Source organism: Nuphar pumila, chromosome 11 (assembly GCF_984573655.1).
Source record: "Nuphar pumila chromosome 11, dmNupPumi1.hap1.1, whole genome shotgun sequence".
Taxonomy (NCBI): domain Eukaryota; kingdom Viridiplantae; phylum Streptophyta; class Magnoliopsida; order Nymphaeales; family Nymphaeaceae; genus Nuphar; species Nuphar pumila.
Genome location: NC_143259.1, coordinates 33,146,364 through 33,172,947, shown reverse-complemented (window position 1 = coordinate 33,172,947; position 26,584 = coordinate 33,146,364). Strand labels below are relative to the sequence as shown.

General features: G+C 38.0%; 1 protein-coding gene across 1 annotated transcript in view; it reads right to left on the bottom strand.

Annotated features, from left to right (window-relative positions):
- Window positions 1-26,584, bottom strand: part of LOC149822231 (pre-mRNA cleavage factor Im 25 kDa subunit 2) — a 71,074-nt gene that overhangs the window by 5,396 nt on the left and 39,094 nt on the right. The gene's annotated exons all lie outside the window — the stretch shown is intronic.

Here is a 26,584-nt window from a genome sequence, read left to right as displayed (position 1 = left end):
AAAGTTTTATTTAAAAACAAATAAAAAAGTCAACCACACCAACGATCACCATATTTAAGAGTGATTATCATTATTGACATCAAGTGAATACAAGCGTGAATATGTGAAGCATAAACAGTCAGAGACCATCAAATGAAATAACATTAATTATAATACTTAAACTTGTATATATGTGTGACACACACAGAGTGACACATTCATGGTGTCTTGAATACTAGGAAACAACTAATCTATTAGAAGATTCAAATAAACAAAAGAAAAATGTTATGTTGCCAAAGACCTCCTTCCTGACACATGCCCATACACACAGGTATGTACGAAGACCATCATTTTGCAATATACACCAAGAATCAGCTATCAGAAGTTGATGAAACATCAAAGAAATAATGACTTACTATTCTACATATAGTATGGAAAGAGACGAGTTTAATTTTGTCTAGCAGCCTAGCAGGTATCCACTGATATTTTGTTTTTTTGGGAAAGAGTTTAAATTTTACTAGCAGTAACACACTGATGAAAGGTTCTAACAAGATATGGGCATCAACAAGGTTGTAGATGAAGCATAAGACTTCTTTTGAACAAGTACAGAAACCTAAAAAAACAAAAAACTAAGATCAAGGAAGCACTTTTCTTGAAAGAAAAATGAAAAGTAACTAACAAACTAATATCTTGACAAAAGAAGTATGATGACTGTCAAATCAACATGATTAAATTGTTAACACAAAAAGGGTAAATCTTAAGCTCCTATATCGCACTAAGACTGATTGAAACTTTATAATATCTACTCCCCAGGCTATTTCACACAGGTGTGAGGAGGGTGCAGGTGCAAAGGGTGCGATACAGCCATTTCAAAAGACGAGTGCAAAGCTAATATATATGCACATACATACATACATACATACCATCTATGTCACAGGGATTCGGTCAGCAGGGTGCCGCACCCATGTCGATGCGATGCGATTCGGGTGCGGCACCCGGTGCGGTCAGGCTCATAATAGTCCAAATCTTGACTCTAAAAAAAAAACAAGATGAAATGGGGGTTGGGCAGGGGATTAGGGACCCCCCCCCGGACCTCGACACCTCCACTTATCCTCTAAGCCATCTCCTCCGGCGACTCCGGTACAGTGACTGCAGGTATGTATCTCTCAATCTCCCTCTCCCCCCCATCTCTCTCGCTCTTCTCGACTAAACCCCTGCCCTGCCTCTCTCTCTCTCTCTGCGTATCTCTCTCTCCCCAACCTCATCTTCTTCTTCCTGAGGCATGCCGGAAGGGGGTGGCTGAGGCCACTCCCCTGTCGCCCTCTTTTCTTCCTCTCTGCCTTTGCCGGAGGCAGGGAGGGCACGACACGGCCATCTGCGATGGTGGTGGCCGGGTTCGCCGCCTCTCAGTCACGCGACCAGTGGCAGGCAGGGACTCGAGCCCTGCTCTTTCGGCTGGCTATGGGTTTCGGTCTTATTGAACTCGAGCCCTGCTCCGCCCCTCTCCCCTTTCCCCTGCTCTTGTTGGTGGACCGAGCCAGCTCGATCCTATCCCCTTCCTCTTGTTGGTGGACCGAGCCTGTCCCAATTTGGGACCGGACACGACTCGGCCTGACTACCGAGCCACCCTTGTTGTGCTCGAGCAGCAGAAGCAACTTCTGCTGTCTCGAGTTAGGCCAAACCAAGTTGGGCCTAGCTAAGGCCGAGTTTAGCGCGATTCGGTCCAACACCCCGGGCTGGCTTGGCCTGACTGCCGAGCCATCTCCCCTTGTTATGCTCGAGCAACAGTAGCTTCTGCTACTGTTGTCTCGAGTCAGGTCGAATCGAGTTGGGCTCGACTAAGGCCAAGCTCAGCCCAATTCGGTCCAGCACTCCGGGCCGACCCTGTCAGCCCTCCCTCTGCCTGCTCTATCAGGCACAGCCAAGTCGAGCTTGGCTAGCACCAAGTCCAGCTCGGTTCTCCTTACCCCGATCCTGCCAGCCCTCCCTCTGCCTGCTCTGTCAGGCACAACCGAGATGAGCTCGGCTAGCACCGAGCCCAACTCAGTTTTCCTTGCCTTGACCCAACTAGCCATCAAGATAAGCTCGGTTGAACCTATCCCTGTTAGGCTGGGTTCGGCTCCCAGCACCCGGGGCTGTCGAACCCAGTCCTTCTGATATGAATTTTATTTTAATATAATATTTTTTTGTTTTAAGGACAAAAATGACAGATAAAGGGAAAGGACTTGTGTCATCCTCATCCCCACATGTAAGTTTTGTGGCTAATGTTGCTGGTAATGGCAGTGGGAGTGTTTATTCAAGTTTGTTAGTTACATCATATGATTATGGGGGGCCACTATGGGAACATGTGAATAAGCTTGAAAAAGCTGAAGAAGGTGGTAGAAATAAGAGATTTTGATACAAACTTTGTGAGAGAGATTATGTTGGGTCTTACACAAGAGTTAAGGCTCATTTGTATGAGATATCAGGACATGGCATTTCAGGATGCAAAAGAGTTGATGAGGCAATGCAAAGACAATATAAGAAAATACAAGATGAATTTGAGAAGAGGAAGACAATGTGTGATTCTTGTGCAATTAGTGTACTATTTTTAAGCCACCAAGAAGATGCTCAAAAAAAGAAAAATGGATGTATAAAGTAGAGAAAGAGGAACGATACAAGCATCATTCAATACATATGGAAGGGAGAAGATCGATAGAAAAGTAGGGAGGTATTTTTATTCTAGTTCACTTCCATTTAATGCAGCTAGAAATCCTTATTAGAATGATTTAGTTACTTCACTAGCAAATTATAACTTTGGTGGCGATATACATCCAAGCTCAGAAAAACTACGAACGATAATTTTTGCAAAAGAGAGGGCAAATGTTGAGAAATTGCTAGAGATTAAGAAATTTTCATGAGAACACAATGGAGTTTTCATTGTTTTGGATGGGTGGACAGATATTCAAAGGCATCCACTGATTAATTTCATTGCTTCTTCGCTTAGTAGCCCAGTATTCTTGAAAGCAGTTGATGCATCTGGGCAATATAAAAATGATGAGTATTTAAAGTTGTTTATAGAAGTAATAAAAGAAATGGGTGATCTGAAAGTAGTGCAAATCATCATAGACAATGCTCCAGTTTGTAAAAGTGCAGCATTGAGTTTGGAAGTTAAGTATCCTCATATTTTTTGGACTCCCTGTGTAGCACACAGCTTGAATCTGACCCTAAAGACCATTTGCAACCCCAAAGAAAAAAATTCATCAGCATATGCTCTATGTTCATGGATTAAAGAATTAGAAAAAAATATCAAAAGTATTAGGAATTTAATAAACATTCTGATCTAAAATTGTTGAATGTTGCTGAAACACGTTTTGCGTCCATCATTGTGATGGTGAAAATGATTAAAGAAGTCAAAAATGCTTTAGTTAATATGGTGATTGATGAGACTTGGACATTCTATCGTGCTAATGATGTTGTCAAGACTCAAGAAATTAAGAAATTTATTGTTGATGATGAGTTTTGGGATAGATTCGTATACTTTCTTGAGTTTACACAACCTATTTGGAAAATGTTGAGAGAAGTTGAAAAGGATGAGCCCATGCTTCACAAAGTTTATGAAATGTGGGATAATATGATTGAAAAATACAATTTGTAGTTTTCAAGCATGAATCCTGCATTGGATGATTCAGAATTTTTTAATCATATTCATTCAATTTTAGTCAGAAGATGAGATAAGAGCAACACTCTTTTGCATTGCATTGCACATTCTCTCAATCACAAATATTATGCAAAGAAGTGGCAAGAAGGTGGTGTTGGTTGTATCCCTCTAAATTTAGACTCAGATATATCAAGGCATAGAAATATGTGTATAACAAGACTTTATCGAGAATCACATATTCTAAATCAAGTCACATAAGAGTTTGAAATTTTTTTATTTTCGAGGTTATATGGACAGACATTAATAGCGAGAGAGTAGGAAAATATAGATCATATCACATGGTGGTCAACATATAGATCAGAAACACCTCTTCTCCAATGTCTCGCATTAAGATTGTTATCCCAACCTGCTAGTTCATCTTGTTGTAAAAGAAATTGGAGCACATATTCTCAAATCCACAACATGAAAAAAAAATAAACTCACCAGCAAGCGTACAGAGGATTTAGTCAAAGTTCATTCTAATCTTCGATTAATTTCGCGAACCAATGAGGAATAAAGGTATTAATTGCTCTCTTAGTTATTTGACTATTTCTTAGTTTCTTTATTTAAATATGCAAGTATTTAACATTTTCAAATTGGGTTTGTAATGCAGACAAGAATCATCCAAATTTTGTGATGTAAACCAAGAACAGTGTGACTTAAAAGGAGAGCATGATTTCAACATTACAAACATGTACTTATTTGAGCCTAGTCTCCCTTCTTATGATGCATTTGATGATGAAGCAGAAAATTATTAGGATCATTACCTCATCGCCATATACATTGTTTGCTTCTTTTATTAGTATATTGTATAATTTATTTATTTTTTGCTTTACTTGTTTGATTGTTTCAATAATATATTTAGGTTGATTTAATTGTGGTTAGTTTTTATGATGAAGAATAGAATTGTAGATTGTTGATTTGATTTATTGCATGCATGATGAATTGATGATATTATGATAATGGTTTTTTATTTCATTAGTGTTACTGTTAACTGTTAAAAATTATACATATATATACCCTCCCACACCCCCACACCCAAGTTTTTTTAAAGTGTCGCATCGCCACAGCCGCACCTATGTGACAGCATACCATAGTCAAAAATATCGGTCTCAGCTATATTTCAGCGAGGAAAAATCTTGAGATATTATCGTTTTTTGATAAATATCAGAGCAAATCTTACTACCACTTAAAGATGGATGAAGGGCACTAGCGCGCAATTTGGTGAGGCTGTTATAATTTTTTTTAATGACAGCTTTTGCTATGTTGTGCATGTCATTTTCAAATTTGCTTAAAGATCATAATATGGTTTTGTTAAAAGGCCATGTGTTCACACACATGGCACACCTATAAATTTTGACATCTTATTTGACTAAATCGATAATACATACATGCTCTCTCTCTCTCTCTCTCTCTCTCTCTCTCTCTCTATCTATATATATATATATATATATATATATATATATATATATATATAGCTATCAATATGTATTAGGAAATTATAAATATGTAAATGTAAATCTCTATTTTACTTTCTCATTTTGCCATTGTGAATTTGTACATTAGATGCAATGGTGAGAGGCTCTTGATAGACAGGGAAGTTGCCTTAGATCAAGGTTGTAAGTAGCATATCGTAACCCGTATCGGTCGGATCCAAAGTAAAATACATATTGTATCGTATCGTAAAAAATCATAAATTTCACTAAAAAAATCTTTAAAATTTAAAAAAAAAACTGAAAAAACAAAAAAAAAATCATAAAATACAACACAAATATATTTATGTAATAAGATTAACTAAACATAGATGTCATTAAACAATTAACAGCACACATTAGGTTGTGCAGCTACTGCTAGGGCATGTGTCAATGCTTGTGATGCTTGCTCCCTTAATCTAATATTCAATGTATCGCTACACCGACCGGTCATCACGTTGGGACGTCGATCTATTAATAAATCTAATCACCACAAATACAATTAGTTGAGACAAAATAATGATACATTTAAAAGCTAAAAAGTTTTCCTAACTCACTACAAAAGTTAAAGTTATATTTTTTAGTTACAGAATGTCATGCTAAGAGGAAAGGCATACAAGCTAGAGTTCAAAAACATATGCCTATATATAAAAGTCATCTTCAGTGTCAAACTTCAACTAAATGATTTCATTCGTTTATTGCACCTCTGGGAATTTCTCTTCCACAAATGTTGCACAAATATTTACTACTTTATTTATTTAATTATTTATATATATATATATATATATATATATATATTCTAAAACTGTCCAAAGCTGTACCAGTTTTTTTTTTCTTTTTAAAAACAGTCCTAAGTTGAGGTTCTTAATTAACCTGTACGCTGCCCAGTTTTGTCCACTTATATATTTCTGTACATAGCTCTATATATGTTGAATTGAAGCCCCATAGATGTGTTGTTCACAATTCATTTGTGTGCTATTTTGAAGCACTTTTAGGTACTGTTTTATGTGTTGTCATATGCAGTGTGGCACCACGTAAGGGTGTTTCCACGCACATTTATGTGCTGTTATGAGACCCGCTTAGGTACTCTGTTTACAAAATGTGGATACAAATAATTTAGAACCATGTCACTGTGTGATTCTGAGGTACTTTTAGTTGTTGTTCTGAACCATAGGTCTATGATGAGTCAACCACCTAGTTAGTTGATATTTTTTCTGAATGCTACTATCCAGCCAACAGTGGCTGGGTTCTTTTTTGACAGTTTTAGAGAACTGCACAGCAGACAGTAACATGATGCCTACCCAGCAAACAGTCGGCTGGGCCCTATATATATTCTTTATTTAATGCAAACTAAATTTTCAAAACATGCTCGGCTAGTGAATAGAAAATAGATTCAAAACAGAATTTTTTCAGGGGATCTAGACTAACATCAATACGTAGTTACAACGCTATATATACATATATATATAGGACTATACTTATAGTCATTTTTTTCTGCATTTACTGTCTCATCAGATCTGTCCACTTTTGCAGGGGACAGTTCTGTCCAGATTTGGCAGCATAGGTGTTGGGGCAAATCTGTGCAGATCTGCCCAGCATGACAATGGTCAGATCTGTCCAAATCTGACCTGAGGTACATCCCAAACAAATAGGTATGAATCCTTAGTAAAGCATGCATTCATTACGAAACAAAATCCTAAATCTGAAAATATGCATCCATACCAAGCACATATATTGTTTTTTTTCTAATTCGAGCATGGAAAAACGAACCAGATTCATGGTTTCGTTCAAAAATATCGCCCGAACCAGATTTAGGTTCTTTTCCCTATTTGAATCAAAAGAACGAACCCGTACCTTATTCATAGATTGAGAAAAAACTAAAAATGGATGGTTGAACCACCAAATGGCTGGATGTGAAGAGGGCCTCCTCTATGCTCTTCTTCTTCTTCCTTCCCCTCTCTTTTACACTCTTTCTCTCTTCTCGCTTTTTCCTTCTGTTTTTCTCTCTCTCTCTCTTTTTATCTATATATAGAAAACAAGAGGGTGACGCCCCCCCTTATCCCTCCAGCCCTCTAGAGTGGGCTGGAGCTAGAGGGCTGGAGAGTATTTCCCAATTTGGGACTCTCTCTCTACTCTTTTTTTCCAAAATTTTCAAAACTCTTTTAAGTTGACTTTTCCACCTACTTTCCTAAATCAATTTAACTTTCTCAAACCTTCTCTACTTTTCTTAAACCTATTAAGGCATCTACTAAGGAGTCCTAATTAGTTTACAAAAATTCAAATTCGGAATTAATTAAAATTAACTAATTAATTAATTATTGTTTATTTATTAATAATTAAATATTCAAAAACTTTCAAAGGGTACCTTATACTTCTAGGAGTCTTTTTTAACTCTAGTTAACTTCAATTTAAACATAAAAATTGAATTTAAAATTGTATTTTCATTGGGTATGGGTTTTATATGTAGATCTGGATCCAAGATCCAAATCCAAATCCATATCCAAACCCCAATTGGATTCGGGGCTGGATCAATTCCTAATTAATATGGGTCTTGGACAGAGTTCAGATCCATATCAATTTGGATCAAATGCATTAGATCTAATCTGATCCAAATCAGGACTCAACCCATCGAGGTGATCCTTTTTTGAAAAATTATGATTTTTGGGTCAACCGTAGCCCAAATTTAGAAAAGTAAAATACCATTATACTCAAAATTTTGAGACACATCTAAAGATATATAACTCAAATTTTGCCTCCAAAATTCGCATGAATTTCGCTCAAATTTCATTTGAATTTAACAGTCAAAAATAAAACTTGTTATCACCTTTTAATTGGCTCGTTTAGGTCTTGTTAATGAGACATGTGCCAAGCCCATACTCAACTAACATATTTCTAATATCGAGCATTTACCGATTTCTTCAATACTTAGCCAAATTTTCAGAAATCTCTAATTTAACTATGTATAAAAATAAGCGTCATTACATTGTTGCATACGCTAAATGCAACCGTGATTCCTACGAAAGTGAGTTAGGTTTGATTTGCATGTTTCATTTTTTTTTTGAAGGCTAGTTTGCTCGAGAACTGGCATACGATAAGCATGGGGGAATTTGATCATGCATAATTTTTATGCATAGTATATCTATTTCATATACATGATTATATATGAAACAAGGCTAAAATATTCATGTTTAATCGAGTTTTGGCGTGACACTTCATATTTTACAAAAAAGAGGAAAATTGAACAAAGTGAGCCCATTTGAGTATTTTTGTAAAATTAAGTTTTCTTAATCGTCTTTTTGAAAACAAAGTCTCTTTGAAAATAGCTTTTGAAAATAGAGTCTTTTTGAATCTAGAAAAACATTAAAGAGTGTTCAAAAAAGTTTCTTAAAACCCCTCTAACCCTAGATTTAGGCTATAAATAAGAGCAATCTAGAGAGGGGGGGACATCTTCCACGTTGGGATTCACGCCCCCTCACATCCTCTCTCTCTCTCTTCTCTCCCTCTCCTCTCTCTCTCTCTCTCTCTCTCTCTCTCTCTCTCTCTCTCTCTCTCTTCTCCAGCTGGTTCCCTACCCCTTATTCCTCCTCTTTCTTCTTCTTCTTTTTCTTTTCTTCTTCGTCGTCACCAGCTTCTACTCCCCATCGTGAGAGGGTGGGGTATGCATGTGATTTCATCGGAAGACCGCTCTTCTTCTCAATCCCTTTGTCGAAGACGGACCATCTTATTTTCTGCATTTAGGCTAGAAATAAATCTGACTCATTGCATCTTGCTGGTTTTTACTTTTGGGGGTTAGTTGTAGTTGAATTTGTTTTAGAGGATACGCAGTACCGATCCAATCAAAGGCAACTGAACGAGCGTGCTCACGCACGCTGATATGTTTAGACTTGCTCATATTTGTAAGTGCTGAAAGATTAAATCTGAATAAGCGTGCTCATGCACGAGTGCTTAGATTTAATCTGAAGCTTTTTTATCTGATCTGATTCTTGATTGATCAGATCAGAGTCAAACAGCGTGAACTGTAATTAGATTAGAGTTTCGTATTTAGTTCGTTTGTTTTAAAGTTTGTTAGAATAGCAGTTTGTTACATTAGTTGTTACAAGTTAGTTAGATTGTTACATTTATTTAGTTCAGTTTTTTTTTTATTCTTGTTTCTTTACATACTAACATTAGTTTCAGAAAATAGTTACCTTTGTTTTGTGTTTTTGTGTTCTTTTGTGTTTTTGCAGGTGGGTTCACTTTGGGGGATAGAAGCGTGATAGCGAAAGGTCGTACACGTTTTATGAGAAGGCTAGATCACGAGAAAAAGAAGCCCTGCAATTTTTACTTTTCTTTATTTTATTTTATTTTTTGGGTTAGAGGGTCATTTATTTTAAGTTGGTTTGTAATAAGGCCTTTTTATTTATGAGCCCTACAGAGGGTAGTACATTTCATTTATTTAATTATTTTTATTCAAGACAATAAAGATTGTATTTGTGTAGGGTGCAAAAGTATTTAAGCATGTTCCCTGTATTCGACCTAGACTTCGCCACTGGTGTGAGCTGAAAATTGAAATTTGATGCACGATTTACACAAGCAATTTGATTGAAAAACTCTTTTAAAAATATTTTCTCAAAAAGTTGCATCACTTAGCTCACAAAATCGTATTTTTTTTATCAAAGAAGCACAATACAAGAGTTGTTCCTAGCATTTAGAGCATCTTGAATCCATCCATGAGGTGCAATAGGGCCAACACAACCCGCACCTATGATTTTAACTCATTCAGTCGGTTAGGTCGACATGACCAAATATTATCCGCACCTACGATATATATATATGGTTTCGCCAACGCGGATTATAAGTAACAGAAAATGAGTTGTTCACGGGTTTAGCGAACCTCTGAGCTGCCTGAACTTGTTCTTGGACAAATTCAAGGTACTGAGATATTGAAGGACACTTATCAACATGTGTCGGGCTAACGCATAGAACGCACACCATATGAGTAGGTGATGGGCTAGCAAGAAGTGAATGCAGTTTCTGAGTGAGCAAGTCTACTTTGCAGTGCAACTCAGCCGTTGTACCCACCTCAAGAGCACCACCTTTTTTCACGATCTCTGGTGTGGCCCTCTCGGCCCATGAGGTAGAGGCATGATGTAACGAATTCTCGCTCAAGGTGTCAAAAAGACGTCATGCCTCATCCTCATTCTTTAACATGAAAGTACCCCCACACGAAGAGTCGATCATCTGACGATTCCGTTCAGATAGACCATAATAAAAACATTAAACTAGTTGCCATTTCGGCACCTGGTGATAGAGACACTTCCTAAGGAGTTCTTTCATTCTTTCTCAGGTCTCATGAAATTGTTCACCATCAAACTCTGTAAAGCTCATGATGGCTCATCTAAACTTATTAGTACGACCTATCGGGAAATACTTCTTGAGAAACTCCTTCTGCATTTTATCACAAGACCCTATTTCTATGGTATCTAAAAACTTAAGCCAATACTTAGCCTTGGCCTTCAACGAAAACAGGGTCAATTTTAAGGCATCATTCCCAAAATTCTGAATTTTCACAGAGCATACCTCAAAGAACTCGTCTAAATGCCTGCAGGGATTCTCTTGACTAAGGCCATAAAAGAAAGGTAACATCTGAATAACACTGGCCTTAATCTCATAATTTGGCACTCCTACATCAGGTTTCTTGATGCATGATGCTTGGGTGTACTCTGTGGGTAGAAAGCACTCCCTCAAATGACGTGTAGGTCCAGTAGGCTCCATTTGATCATCCATTTTGCTTTGACCTCGATAAGAACGAAGTAGTCTCTCAAGATCTTCGACAAAAGGATGCAACGGGAAGCCCAAAGATCTACACTCTTGCATACATAGACGTTTGTGTCAAGTATGAGTGCACTAACTATTCTAAACAAATAATTTTAAATATCACAATGCAAAAGATCATGTACCTATATTTACTAAGTTAAAACCTATGTTTACTAACTAAATAAAAATATCAATAAAGTGAGTAATGAATTAGACCTTATTTGTGTTGTTCCCCAGTAACGGCACCAAAAATTTGGTACGATTTTGCAAACACTTGTTTTTTTAAACAAGAACTGCACACCAAATAATAAATTTAAAACCAGCCCTTGCACTCATGTAGAATGGCAAGTCGGATCCTCTCCTCAGGGAACAGGAAATAAGGTATACAATTTAACTTAAAAACCTTACTTTATTAATATTTCAAAAGAAAATAAAAGAACTACACTACCCCTGTAATTACAATGCAATAAAAGTAAACACAATTAAAATGAAAGCAAATCCTAAACTAAACTCGGGACCAGTGTTGTGAAAAGCGTTGAGGCATAGCGAGGCACTCCACCAAAAATCGAGGCGAGGCGTAAAGCGTAAGCCTCAAAAAAAATTGAAAACTTTAAAAAAATTATACAAAAAATATCTAAAAATACAAATAAATAAAGAAATGCTTTATTGATGAAATAACAACCAATAAGAAATAGAAAATCTCAAATAAATACTACAAAATATGAGATTAACATATAAAAGTAACTAAAAATTGATTATATAACTGGAAATATATGAGATTAACCAAAAAAAGTTAAAATATACTAAGAAACTGATTACATAACTGAAATAACCGGAAAATATATGAGATTAACCTACAAAAGTTAAAATATATGAGATTATTATAAAAAATATGAGATGAACATATAAAAGTAACTAAAAAAATGATTACATAACTGAAAAATATATGAGATTAACCAACAAAAGATAAAATATACTAAGAAACCGATTACATAACTGGAAAATACATGAGATTAACCAACAAAAGTTAAAATATATGAGATTATTCTAAAAAATATGAGATTAACATATAAAAGTAACTAAAAAACAGATTACATTTACATAACTGGAAAATATATGAGATTAACCAAAAAAAGTTAAAATATACTAAGAAATTGATTACATAACTAAAATAACTGGAAAATATATAAGATTAACCAACAAAAGTTAAAATATATGAGATTATTCAAAAAAATATGAGATTAACATATAAAAGTAACTAAAAACTGATTACATAACTAGAAAATATATGAGATTAACCAACAAAAGTTAAAATATACTAAGAAACTGATTACATAACTGAAATAACTGGAAATTATATGAGATTAACCTGCAAAAGTTAAAATATATGAGATTAACATATAAAAGTAACTAAAAAAATGATTACATAACTGAAAAATATATGAGATTAACCAACAAAAGTTAAAATATATTAAGAAACTAATTACATGACTGAAATAACTGAAAAATATACGAGATTAACCATCAAAAGTTAAAATATAGTAATATACTAAGAAACTTATTACATAACTGAAATAACTGGAAAATATATGAGATTAACCTACAAAAACTTTGTTGATTATGTCTCAGAAATCTTGTTGTAAAAAAAAATTGCACATCAGGCTTGCGCCTTGAGGCACAGAGGGTCGCGCCTCAAGGCGAGGCATGCCTTTTGCGCCTCAAGGTGTTTTTTTTTATAACACTGCTCGAGACTTTCTCTCTTCGGGCCCAATTAAGGAGGCAATGATAGATATCCGCCTCTCCAAGGGAGCAACCTCTAAGAAAAACTAATTGCAAAACAAAATAACACAACTATACCTATACTAACAAGAATATTATCAAAATAACAAAAAGCCCGCGGGCCTAACAATTAAAAACTCACATAAATTCAATCTAACTAAAATTGAGAACAACTGAAAAGAAATCAACAACTAATCAAATAATCAACAATAAATTTATCTAATTTAACACTACTAAAAAACTAAAATAAAAACAATAAGATTATACTAACGGTCATCATAAAAAGATTGTGCTAACGGTCACCACTAAAAAGAAAACTAAATAAAAGTACTTCTATTTTTTTGATGAAAATCAACGCACACACACACGTACCAGACCTAACTAACACTAATATATTGAATAACACTAAGCAATACCCGAAAACACTAAAAAAACTAAACTATTCTACCCGAATTGCAAATAAAGAAAACCTACTTCGGCAAGACCTGTCAACTTTGGGCAAATGATGGGCAAGGTCAAAACATATCAGAATCTCCTCAATTTTGGCATAGACCTAGCCAATATCCTCTAGTTACGTGTCTGCCTTGTCCATGGACGAAACTCTACAAAAATTCACATGAAATGACGCACTACAACGTGAAATTTACTTTACTGATTTCTATTTCTAATGATAATTCAATTAAAAACTAAGCAATTCAATCTAATTAAATACTAATCAGAATGTAAACTATACTTGTAAAACCCGAAAAAAATTAATAATTTGGATTCGGGTCGGATCCGAACCCGGACCCGGACCCAGACCCGACCCGAACCCAATGGAGGCACCGCCTCCCTCGCGCCTTTTAAAGACAGCGAGGCAAAGGGGGGAGGTTTCTCAAAACCTCCTTCCCCTTTGCTCTCCCGTTCTCGCTCTCTCGGTTCTCTCTGCACTCTCTCTCGCCCCCGACTCTTTCTCTCTCTCGTCGGAGACCTCCCAACTACCAGACCACCGGTGACGCTCGCACGCTGGTGACCCTCCCTCCAACAACCCCCAGGTATGCTCCCCTCGTCCTTCTTCTCCTTTTCTTTCTGTCTCTCTCTCCCTCACTTTCCGTTTGTGCAAGGAGGGGCTGAGCCACCTCCCTGCCTCCCTCGATCGCAAGAGAGGGGCAAAGCCCCCTCCTTGCTTCCTTAAATCGCAGGGGAAGGGCAGAGCCCCCTCCCTGAGATGTGTTTTGCGAGGGAGGGGCTCAGCCCCCTCCCTGAGATGTGTTTTGCGAGGGAGGGGCTCAGCCCCCTCCCGATGTCTCTATTTGCAGGGGAGGGGTCGAGCCCCTCCCTGCGTGCCGTATTTGGCGGGGGAGGGGTCGGTCCCCCTCCCTGCGTCTCCTTTTGGCAAGGGAGGGGTCGAGCCCTCCCTGTGCTCCCTGCGGCCAAGGGAGGGGTCGAACCCCCTCCTTGCACCATCTTTAGCAAGGGAGGGGCACGACCTCCTCCTTGATCCCTTTTACAGCAGGGGAGGGGTCGATCCCCTCCCTGCTCCTTGTTACGACAGAGGAGGGGGTCAAGCCCCTCCCTGCTGCCTTTGACGGCAGAGGAGGGGTCGAGCCCCCTCCCTGCTCCCTCTTCTCTGGCATCAGGCAAGGGCTTCGCCCCCTGCCTGTTCGCGTGTTCATCAAGCAGGGGTCAGGCCCCTGCCTCTTTGCGTATTCGGCAGGCAGGGGCGAAGCCTCCTGCATCCCCCCTTTGTGTCTAGCGGGCAAGGGCCTCGCTCCTGCCTCTTTGCTCTTTCGGCGGGCAGGGCGAAGCCCCGACCTCCCTCGTTGCCTTCATCAGGCAAGAGTGCAGCCCCCTGCCTCCCCGTGGTTGCTGACAGCAGGTCAGTAGGGGCTCGCAGCCCCTGCTTCTTTCGCGTTCAGTAGGTTTGCAGGGGCATGTTGCCCCTGCCTCTGCTTCCTTCACGTCAGGTCAGTGGCAGTGCCCATGACCTTCTATTTTTTGTGTTAGCTTGTTAAGACTGTTGCTTTTGCAGCTCGTACGACGAATCCCGCTCGCGCTCCGCGACCCGAACCATTAATCGCTTATACCCGCAAACGCCAACAAGCTCGCAACTCCCCAAGGTAGGAGAAGATTGCACAGAGGACTTGAACAATTGAATTGAGTTCAATTAACTAAAAAGGATAAATAAATAAATATATATGCATATATATATTTATACAAGTACGCATTTAACTCAAGGACGCGGTTTCGCGATCCTTGTCCTTTACTTTCTGTCATGTCTTTACTTTGCCGTCGCGCTTTGCGCCCAGGCTCTTGCTTTTGCAAATGTTTTGTTACTGCCTTGCCATTGCAGATGACACTCAGGTTTTCGCTCATTGCATGTGCTATAAAGGCATCCTCGTGGAGGATGCAAGAGGCATTTACCACTCTCCCTCTTGCGACAAGAGTTCAGTCGGGAGCTTAACGATACATCCTCGTCTAAGGAGAGGGATCCCTAGCAGGGATCCTGGCTTTTCGAGTGAGCAGTCCTGCAAAATATACTTGAGAATTTAGGAAGCTGCGCAAAAGCATCAAAGACTGCCCAAATCGAAGTATTTGAAATGATGTGATTGGCTGGTTCTATTCGACATATCTCGGGTAACCCCAAATTAGGGCTTGAGCGAACTTCTTAGCGGGGGGGTTCTGTTGAGAAACCTGTATCCCGCTTATAAAGGTCGATATCGAATCATGCGAGGCATGTAGATACCGCGATAGCGGATGAGATTCTAGAAAATCGCATGTCAAATGTTGACACAAGCTGTTGGTTGTTTCAAAAGATAAAGAATGTCAAAAGTAAAGTTTGAGAAACATTACATCTTTGTGAAACACTTTTGTTGAGGCTCCTATTGTGGGACTACACCCCTTTCATCCTAGAGTACTTGTAGTTGTGCACTACACGCTAGTACTGCGATGATCGGATGAGATGGTCGTGCAACCTCGAACAGTGTTAAATGCACAATATTGTAAACACATAAAAATGGGATCGCCTTCATAGGTAAGATGCTCATTTGGTCAAAAGACCAGAGCATATAGAATGAGTCGTCAGTTAATTTACCCCTGATGCACTCATTCACCCTAATGTTTCTGTCAAGGGAGAGGATGGATCGGTACAAAACTCCAATGGACAGGTTGTTAACAACCACCGCACGGGCAAAGATCCGGCCTCCCCAATCATTAGAGTTAGGGGAAGAGACTACCAGACATTATCCTAGGTGGTAGATCCCATGGACTTCTGCAGAAGTTGGATGCATCCGTTGTCAAGTACCTGCCTTTGGGGAATCCTCTCTCGGCTAAAGCCGTCCCCTTAGGAGCGGACTCAACTAGCTATTCGGGTCATTGAAAATACATAGAATAACAGACGCCCGAACTAGTCTCAGTTGTTTCTATAATTTGTCTGTGCGTACCCGCAGACCAGTAATATTGAAACATAAACTCTGTCCACACTGGTTGATGGGTCATGAGACTTGCTTGTTGCGTGGTAGTTCGCAGCTTACGATCAAATGAATCATCATATGGCGTTTGACAGTTGCACTGCTTACTTGCTTTGAACTGCTTACCTGTTTAGCTGCATATCTGCTTTAAATTGCTTAGCATGCTGAATTAAATGCTTTTAATTCAGTTTCTTGTAGTCACTCTTGTGCACCTACTAGTTTTTCGCGAAACTAACCCATTCTATGGGTACAGGTGATGATTAGGTACACGGGCGATGGCGCGATGGCAAGATGGCTTCAAGATTTCCTTTTTCTGCTCTTAGCTCGTGTCCTGGACGTTTTTTGGGTTTTGTAATGGATTTTCCTTGAGATATCCGAATTTTGTACTATTTGGGAACTTCTTTAAATGAAAGTGGTTTTTCCAAGTGTTTTGCAAGTATAATGTGTAGTGAGTTTTGGTTCTTTTAGCTAACGTGCCCAAAGTTGTCAGCTTGCCTTTCTAAATTCAACAAAAGAATTATATTCCGCTAATTACATAAACAAACTCTAAAAGGAAAAAGATTTTCTTCTAGTCTCTTGCCTATTTTCTGAAAGGTTCGCAAATTTGAAATTTTGGGGCGTTACAATACTAGAATCAATTCTAAACTAAAAAAAATAATCACTAACATGATGACGTAATGCTGAAAATTAATTTAAAATACAAGGAAAAACTAAACCGCACACTAAATGATCTACCGCTAACTCAAGCAAACACTCGGTTAAAATCGACTAATTTAATCCTAAAACGTGGATGAAAACAGAATTTGATGCAAAACAGCAAGATAAAAATAAATTTTAATCTAACTACTATTGACCTAAAATTAATAAACGATCAAAATGAACTAGGACACGCTAAAACCGCAGGACACGCTATACCGATTGACGTTATTCAAGTAAATCTATCCTCTCATTTTGTTATGAGAAGGGATCATTGGAATGTAAATGGATCCCATTGTCATCACATTCCATTTAGGATCAGGCATAATTGGACCTGCTTTTTACATATTTATCATTATTTGGATACCATATTTCACTTCTTTGGGCTTATATTGAATCAAAAAATTGTTTTGATGCGGTCTTTTTTATCTATATAAGGGACTCTAGCTAATTCAAATTGAAGTAATTTGACATCCAACTCAGCCCTTATGTGGCATGACTGATCAATAGAAATACACCAACACTTCATATTTGTGAGATATATATCATAATAGATAGACATTATATTCATGGAATATGTTCACTTTCAAGATGCCTTGATAGTGAAACCGTAGACGCACAAGACTCAAAGACTGATGCGAAAAGAGAGTAAGGTCATTCATCTATATATTAATATATATAGATATAGATATAAATATAGATATATAGAGAGAGAAGGTGGTAGTTGTTAACTACTTTTCTAGCTAAGTGGGCTTTCGAAGGGTTTTTCCCATGTATTACTTAAATCTGACCCTACAGATGTGTTCGGCACAGTCGAATTACTAGGAAACAACACTTGGATCATATTTTTTTGATGAAACATGATTTTTTTAAGCCTTAATATTTAGAAAAAACTTAGACAGTCGAGTTTTTAAACCTTATAAAAACCTACTTGTGTATCGGAGTCGGATGATCCAAGAGTCGATTCCTATAAAATCAAGCATGTAGAACACATTTGTACAGTTAAATTTAAGGACAATATAGAAAAACCCTTTGAAAGCCTGGTTAGCATGGCAGTTAGCTAGAAAAGTGGTTAGCAGCTACCACCTTTTCTACATAAATATAAATATATATATATATATATATATATATATATATATATATATATATATATATTAATTACGGGACATTAGAATGATTAGAATAAAGCACCAGAATAACAATGAATATCCACATGCAGTTTGCAGATACATGGATATCCTCCTAATAAACTTCTATCCCCACTTTTTGCCACAAAAAAGGAAAAGGGAAAACCCACACCTTCAAATGATCAGAGAGACCAAAAAAGAAAAGAAGGATTCCAAGATGGAAACATCAACCTGAGGAGACAAAGAGTTTAAAACTAACCTTTTAATCCTTTTCCTCACTGAACTCCAACAAACCCACAATTGTAACACCCGGGAATTTTTCAAAATTTTTTGACAAATAAAGATGAAATTTATGTCTCAAATTTGGTTTGAATTTTAATTTGGAATTTAAGTTCATTTAGTGTTGAATTTCCATTTGGGTTTGAATCTAAGTTAATTTCAATTTCAATTTCAATTTGATATTTAATTGCAATTTGGATTTGAATTTGCATTTGAATTTAATTTGGAATTTAATTGGAATTTTGAGTCAATTTGTAGTAAATCAATGAAGCTTGACCCCTCCCCCCATGTGAGCTCCTCCTAGATTTTTAGAGTCCATATGGGAAGTGTATTGTAAGTTTGAGGGGGAGTGTTAAACCTCTTTGCTCCTAGATTTTATTTCCTCTTAGGGAAACTTTCGGTCATCGTAGTATCGTACCACCGTAAGTTTGAGGGGGAGTGTTAAATTGTATATAGATAAAATGGTATATATATATATATATGTGTATTATTATATATAATATAATATACGTATATGTACAAAAATATATGTATATATGTATTATATATATATAAGAAGGTGGGACCAAGTCAACAAGTGTTGACTTGAAATCCAATGGCTAGAAATCTAGTTGTTGGGTTTTGTCCTATCTGTACTCTTAGTCTTCTCTCTCTCTTTTCTCTCCCTCTTGTATATATAAATAGGGGTTCATCCTCTTTGTAATTGTAATGCTTTTTGTATACTTGTTCTTTAATAAAGACATTATTTTTTATCCTTTGTGTATGCCTTGGTGGCACTTGTGATTGTATCCTTGATGTCATTTGTGCTTGTGTATTTTGCACTTGTTGGTGGTCACTTTGTTCGTGTTTGAAGGTACTCCACCTATCTTTACATGGTATCAGAGCTTGGAAGTATTGAAACTCATTTGAAGACTCATTTTTTTAAAGTGTCGGTGATCTTGTAAGTGTTTGAAGTGATCGTGTGAACCATTGGTAGAGGAGTGATCGTGTTCCGCATATTGTTCTTGTAAGATTTTGATATATGTGGGCTGTAACAAGAGAGAGAGATAGAGAGGGAAATAGGAAAACCTGAGAGAGAGGAAGAGAGGAGAGATAAAGTAGGGGCGCAGAATGCTTCTCCCCCTTTGTATCATTCTATTTATACTCAAAATGTACATTTTACAAAATACATAATAAAAAAAGGAATGTAATTACAAGTATGCCACCGCCTAGAGGCGCGTGCCTTAGGCGGTGTTATGGATTGGATTAAGATCTGATCCAATCCAAATGTGTCTTCTTAACAGCCCCCCTCAAGTTGGGCATGGGAATGAATCATGCACAACTTGTTCTTCAAAGTCCAGAAGTGCTCGCCTGTAAGTCCTTTAGTAAACAAGTCCGCCACCTGTTGTGATGTAGGAATATATGTTGGAGAAATGACCCCGTCTTCAACCTTTTGACGAATGAAATGTTGATCAATCTCTATGTGCTTGGTACGACTGTGAGAGATGGGATTGAAAGTCATTTTAATAGCACTCTGATTATCACAAAGGAAGGAGGAGCTGGCAATGGGAAGTAAGAGTTCTCCAAGGAGGTGTCGTAACCATGCAACTTCAGCAGTGCCGGCAGCCATGGCTCTATATTCTGCTTTTGTGCTTGACTTGCAAATGGCCCGTTGTCTTTTGCTACTCCAACAGACGAGATTGGAGTCAAGAAAAACACAATAACCCGAAACAGACTGTCTCTCATCTGGATCACCCCCCCAGTCAGCATCAGTATAGGTATAAAGATGATGTCCATCCAAGACATTTGAGGACCTTGTGTAAACGAGGCCATCTCCAATAGTAGCTTTGAGATAGCGTAAAATCCGCTTAACTGCTTCCATATGCTCTTCTGTGGGAGCATGCATGAATTGAGAGACCTGGTTCACTGCATATACTATGTCAGGACGGGTAAAAGTGAGGTATTGCAACATGCCAACAATACTTCGATAAAACCGAGGATTAGGATATGCATCACTTCCATCAAGAGCACGCAACTTGAAGTTAAGAACACTGGGAGTATTTATGGGTTTGCACTGCGACATCCCTGCCTTGTTTAATATGTCAAGAGCATACTTATGTTGAGTGAGAGTCATCTCATTATCCTTTCTATCAAGTTCAACCCCCAAGAAGTATCGTAGCTCGCCAAGATCTTTCATTTTAAAAGCCTCTTGTAGGACCTCTTTAACATGAGCGATATGAGAGGAAGAGTTTCCCGTGAGTACTATATCATCCACATATATGAGAAGCCAAGTTACAGTTTCACCTGACCGATATAAGAATAAAGAATGATCAAGAGCGCTTCGAGTGAAACCAGCCTGCTGAATATGGAGAGAGAACCTGTCAAACCATGATCTAGATGCTTGTTTGAGCCCATATAATGACTTCTGTAGTTTGCAAACCCATTGAGTAGGATCACTTGATGCATACCCTGGAGGTTGCTCCATATATACTTCTTCTTTCAAATAGCCATGAAGAAATGCATTCTTCACATCCAACTGATATAAAGGCCATCCATGTGACACTGCCAGTGAAAGAATGACTCGTATTGTCCCCATCTTGACAACTGGACTGAAAGTTTCATCATAATCCTCACCATACTGTTGAGTGAATCCTCTGGCAACAAGACGGGCTTTGTATCGATCAACACTGCCATCGGGTTTATATTTAATCTTATAAACCCATTTGGAACTCACTACATTTTTCCCGTCTGGTCGAGGAACAAGAGCCCAAGTTTGACATTCATGCAAGGCAGACATCTCCTCATTCATGGCATCAATCCAACGTCTATCTTGAGAGGCTTGATCATAACTCTTGGGCTCCTCATTTTTGTTCACCTCTGTCATAAAGATCTGAAAATCTAAAGAAAAATTGTCATAGCTGACCCACCTGTCAATTGGATGTCTCACCCGTTCTGATCTGCGTGGAAGAACATCGGTTGTGTCTGAAGCACGGATAGAGGGAAGCCTTCTACTATAAGTCATCCCTGAAAAATAACCAGATGGTCGAGGATCACATGTGGATGGTTCTGAATCAACTTGGGATGAGGCAAAGGAAGTGTCATGACATATTGGAGCCGAAGATTGATGTGGATCACCCTGTGGAGATAAGATTTCAGCACTTAGCCATGGATCATAAGACTGAGGATCAGCATTGGATTCCACAAATGTGTCTGTCGAGTCCTTGAATCTGAGTTCATCAAAAACAACATGACGGGAAATGTGTACACGCCCAGTTTTGGGATTGTAACATCTATACCCTTTATAACTGTCAGAATAACCAATAAATCTGCACATAATAGCCCGATCCTGAAATTTGTTTCGTAAAGAGACATCAACATGAACATAACAAATACACCCAAAAACCCGCAGCACATTGTAATCAGGGTGTTCATGATGTAAAAGGAAATATGGAGAGTTTCCTTCAAGTAATGACAATGGCAAACGATTGATGATATATACGGCAGTATGGAAAGCTTCAGTCCAAAGAGTCATGGGGATGCCAGTATTATGTAACATGCTTAATGCAGATTCAACTATATGTCTGTGTTTTCTCTCTGCTATGTCATTTTGTTGAGGTGTATGTGGACAGGAAATTTGTCTAGTGATCCCATGATTTAGTAAGTATTCAGTAAATTCTTTTGAGATAAATTCTCCCCCACCATCACATTGGAAATGCACAATATTAGAGGAGTATTTGTTGCGGACTAAGGCATGAAATTGAGTAAACAAGTGAAACACTTCGGATTTATGCTTCATAAAATAAATCCAAGTGTATCGAGAGTAAGAATCAATAAAAACAACATAATATTTGCTCCCAGAAGAAGAAGAAAGAGGAGCTGGTCCCCAAACATCAGAATATATTGTCTCAAATAATTTGGAAGCTCGTTTATTTATCAACTGAAAAGGCAAGGCATGGCTCTTACAAATATGACAATTAGAGCACATGTCTGACTCATTGGCAGGACTCAGACTGGACTTGGGGATGAACCCATTCTTAACAAGATCACGAATAAAAGAATGACTGCAATGACCTAAACGGCCATGCCAAATGAATGACCTATCATACTCTGTTAAAGCAACAGGATGAGGACTAGGAGAAGACGGAACAGAGACACTTGACGCAGACACTGTTGGAGCTTCCTCAAGAACGTACATGTTGCCCTTGCGAACACCCTCAGCGAATGTCTTCTTGGTTCGAGCATCCTTAACATAAACAGAAGATGGAGTAAATTCAACAGAGGAATTAGAATCATCAATAAGCTTAGAGACAGAAATAATATTTTTCTTGATATTTGGAACAACTAGAACATTTTTCAAGGGTAAAGAACAGTGAGACAAAGACACTTGTGCATTTCCAATGTGGGATATCTTATGATGGGATCCATCTCCTGTAACAACTGAGCCTTGAGCTAAATAAGGGAGAGCACTAGAAAGTTTACCTGCATTATCAGTCACATGAGTTGCTGCACCAGAGTCCACATACCAAGTTCCTTCCTCATTCTGTTTAAAATTGATCTTGGACATAGCAGTCATAAGAATTTGTTGCACATCTGGAGAAATATGGTTGCCTGGCACATGTGAACTCGTCTGCGTGTTATCGCGTCGAACCCCTTTGCCTTTGTTCTGCGGATTGTGCCAACACTCAGACTTTACGTGTCCCTTTTTGTTACAATAAAAACAAGTAGGGATCCTCCGTGGGATATTGCCCTGTGTGGTAGCCTGAGGAGTAGGAAGGATTCCTCTTCCCGTCCCTGGTTGCACATGGAACCCTCTAGCACGATTCCCTGGATGAGAATAAGTGTTTGTAACAAGAACATTGTGTTGACCATGCGGCAATAAGTCCTGACGTTGCAATCGGCTGGCTTCATGTTGAAGCAGTTTTGCCTTGAGGTCTTCAAATGAGGGAAGGGAAGGCAACACCTCTAAAGCAGTACAGAAGACATCGAAATCAGGTCCCAACCCACTTAGGACTTGTTGAACTTTGTCTTTATCGTTAATAGGGTGTCCCACAATGGCCAGTTGATCGCTAATATTCTTCAGTTCAGTCATAAACTCCAAAACTGATCTAGTACCACGCTTGCAATCTTGAAATTGCCTCTCAAGTTGAAGAAATCGGGCTTCAGAAATTTGGGAATATGTTGTGACTAAGGCCTGCCACAACTCCATTGCAGTGAGATCATCATCAATCCCTGCGAGCACTTCATCTGAAAGGGTTGATGTAATATAAGCAACAAGAGCTTGATCATGTGCCGTCCATGTATCATAATCCGGATTAGGCTCAGTTAATGTGCTTTCAACTTCCCCGGCAGCATTCTTCACATCAGTCACATTGAACTCAGGTGGTGCAGGAAGAGAGCCATCAATGTGGCCATAAAGCCGATGACTCTTGATAAAGGGGATGATTTGACGTTTCCACGTCAAATAATTGGTTTGATTGAGTTTTTGAGAGATAAGTTGAGAAAGAAAGCTGGAAGAGAGGGCAGCCATAGAGGGATTTAAGATAAAATTAGACGAATTTAAGATTTAGGGCAAAATTAGGGCAAAATTTGAGAAAATTAGGGGCGGATTGAAAATTAGGGCAGAAATTAGGGCACAATGGAGACAAAAACAGATGGTGTTTTCGGAGTAAAAGGAGATCTTCACGGTAAGAAAGAAGAAGAAGAGGAGAAATAGGGTTATTTGGGAGAAAGAGGGATTCACGGCAAGAAGGAGAGAGGTTTAGGGATTTTGGGAGAGAGGAACTTACGATCAAGAGAGAGATCCCGCACGATATGTCTTCAGCCCGAACCTGGCTTTGATACCATGTAAGATTTTGATATATGTGGGCTGTAACAAGAGAGAGAGATAGAGAGGGAAATAGGAAAACCTGAGAGAGAGGAAGAGAGGAGAGATAAAGTAGGGGCGCAGAATGCTTCTCCCCCTTTGTATCATTCTATTTATACTCAAAATGTACATTTTACAAAATACATAATAAAAAAAAGGAATGTAATTACAAGTATGCCACCGCCTAGAGGCGCGTGCCTTAGGCGGTGTTATGGATTGGATCAAGATCTGATCCAATCCAAATGTGTCTTCTTAACAGTTCTTTCCTCCTCTCTTCTGTCTTCTTTCCTTATCTTTTCTTTCCCGCTTCTCTTAGCCATTGTAAAATGAATAACAATGATAATGTCACCATTAAACCCATAAAACTCAATGATTTCAATTATGCAACATGGGTTTCTATTATCAAGCACTTTATTTGGGGAAAAGGGTTGTAGAGACTAGTAGATATATCTGATCTGGAACCTAAGTTAGTTCTCACTAAGGTAGAGGGTGAGAAAGAGGTACTTCTAACCGAAAATAAAAAGACCAAGGTTATAACCACTTATGAGAAGAAGTGTAAAGAATGGAAGATGGGACATGCCAAGATCATGTCTTGGCTTATTAGTAGTGTAGATATTAAAAAATGTTCAAGCCTTGCCAAATTTGTGCACGTTAACAAGGCTTGGGTTTATCTTAAGAGAATTTATTCTCTTAAGGATATTGCATATATATGCAATGTGCAAGATAGAGTTCAAACTATGATCCAAGGACATAAAACTATTAGAGAATACCATAATGATCTATTCGAACTTTAAGAAGAATTGGCTCTTCTAGAGCCAAAATGGCATTGTCCCGAATATATAGAACTCTGGTAAAGACAAATGGATGTGGAGCATTTTTACCAATTCATCAACGGTCTAAGACCGGAATTTGAATCTACAAAGTCTATTCTTCTTCATATAGGAAAAGTTTATTCTATTGAAGATACTATAGAAGAGTTGAGTATAGAGGAAAATAGACGAAAAAACATGTAACCAAAAATGAAGATGGCTCGGTTTTGGTTGTCTCTAGACCAGAAAATTATATAAGTGCATATAAACCACCTCATTATAGAAGACAAGGCAAAGACTACGATAAAAGAAAAGTTATGTCATCATTGTCATGAATCGGGACACAGTGAAAGGAAACAAGGTTTCCCAAAAATGTTCATCAAATCAACAAAGTGGGCATTCAAAGAGTTCCACCAAAGCACCAAAAGAATATACACAAACCACAAAATGGGTTCCCAGACCAAATCCACCAAAGGTGGTTAACACAACAACAAAAAATAATATTTTATTGATGATAGAATCAATGCAAGAAGCATAACATTTAGTGGGAGTTTTGCCCCCTATTTATACAAATGATGGAGTTCAAAAGAGAGTCATTGGGGTCCAACGGCTCTATTTAGAGTCGTTGGACTCCCAACGATTCTTAAAGTTGATTAGAGTCATTGGACTCCCAACAATTCTCAAAGTTGATTAGTCAGCATTTGTTGACTAGTCCATCTCAACCAAAACAAAGATACTAACCTAACTAGACTAACCCTAGTTATACATAAATATATATAGAAATATATATATACATATAAATAGATATATGTATATTTACATTTTTAACATTCCCGCTCAAACTTACGGTTGGATAACTGAAAGTTTGCCTAAGAGAAAGTAAAATCTAGGAGCAACGAAAGGTTTGGTGAAGAAGTATGTCAATTGATATTCTGAAGTAACATAAGGAAGATCAATGGCGCTATGTAGATACTTCTCTCGTAAATAGTGACAGTCCATCTCAATGTGTTTGGTTCATTCGTGGAAGGTCCGGTTGCTGACAATGTAGACGACACTTTTGTTGTCACAAGACAGTCATGAGGCTCCTTGAATGTGAACGCCCATGTCAACCAGCAATCTTCTCAACCAGACCACTTCTATAGTAGTTGTAGCCATGGCTCGGTATTCTGCTTCAATTGAAGAAATTAACTTTATGTTGCTTTTTACACCTCCATGAGATCAATGAATCACTTAAAAACACACAAAAACTAGTAGTTGAGTGTTAGTTATTGGGATCACCTCTTCAGTCAGCATCAGTATAAGCAGTTAAATCTGATAATGAAGAAGTATACAAGAAAAGTCCTTGAATAATAAAAGTTTTAATATATGTAATAATACGCAAAATTGCTCCCATATGAACAAAGGTGGGAGGATGTTGAAACTGGCTTGTTGTGTAAACTACATGCACTATATTAGGTCTCGTAATTGAAAGACAAGACAGTCTTAAGATTAATGTAATATAAGTATATATATATATATATATATATATTTTTTTTTTTTAATATATATTATGTATATATTGTAATAATATATATAATATATATAATAATAATATAATATATATAATATATATGGGAGTAAAGTAAAAGCTAGTTTGACTTGCTCCCAACAGCTAGAACTCTAATCGTTGGGAGCTAA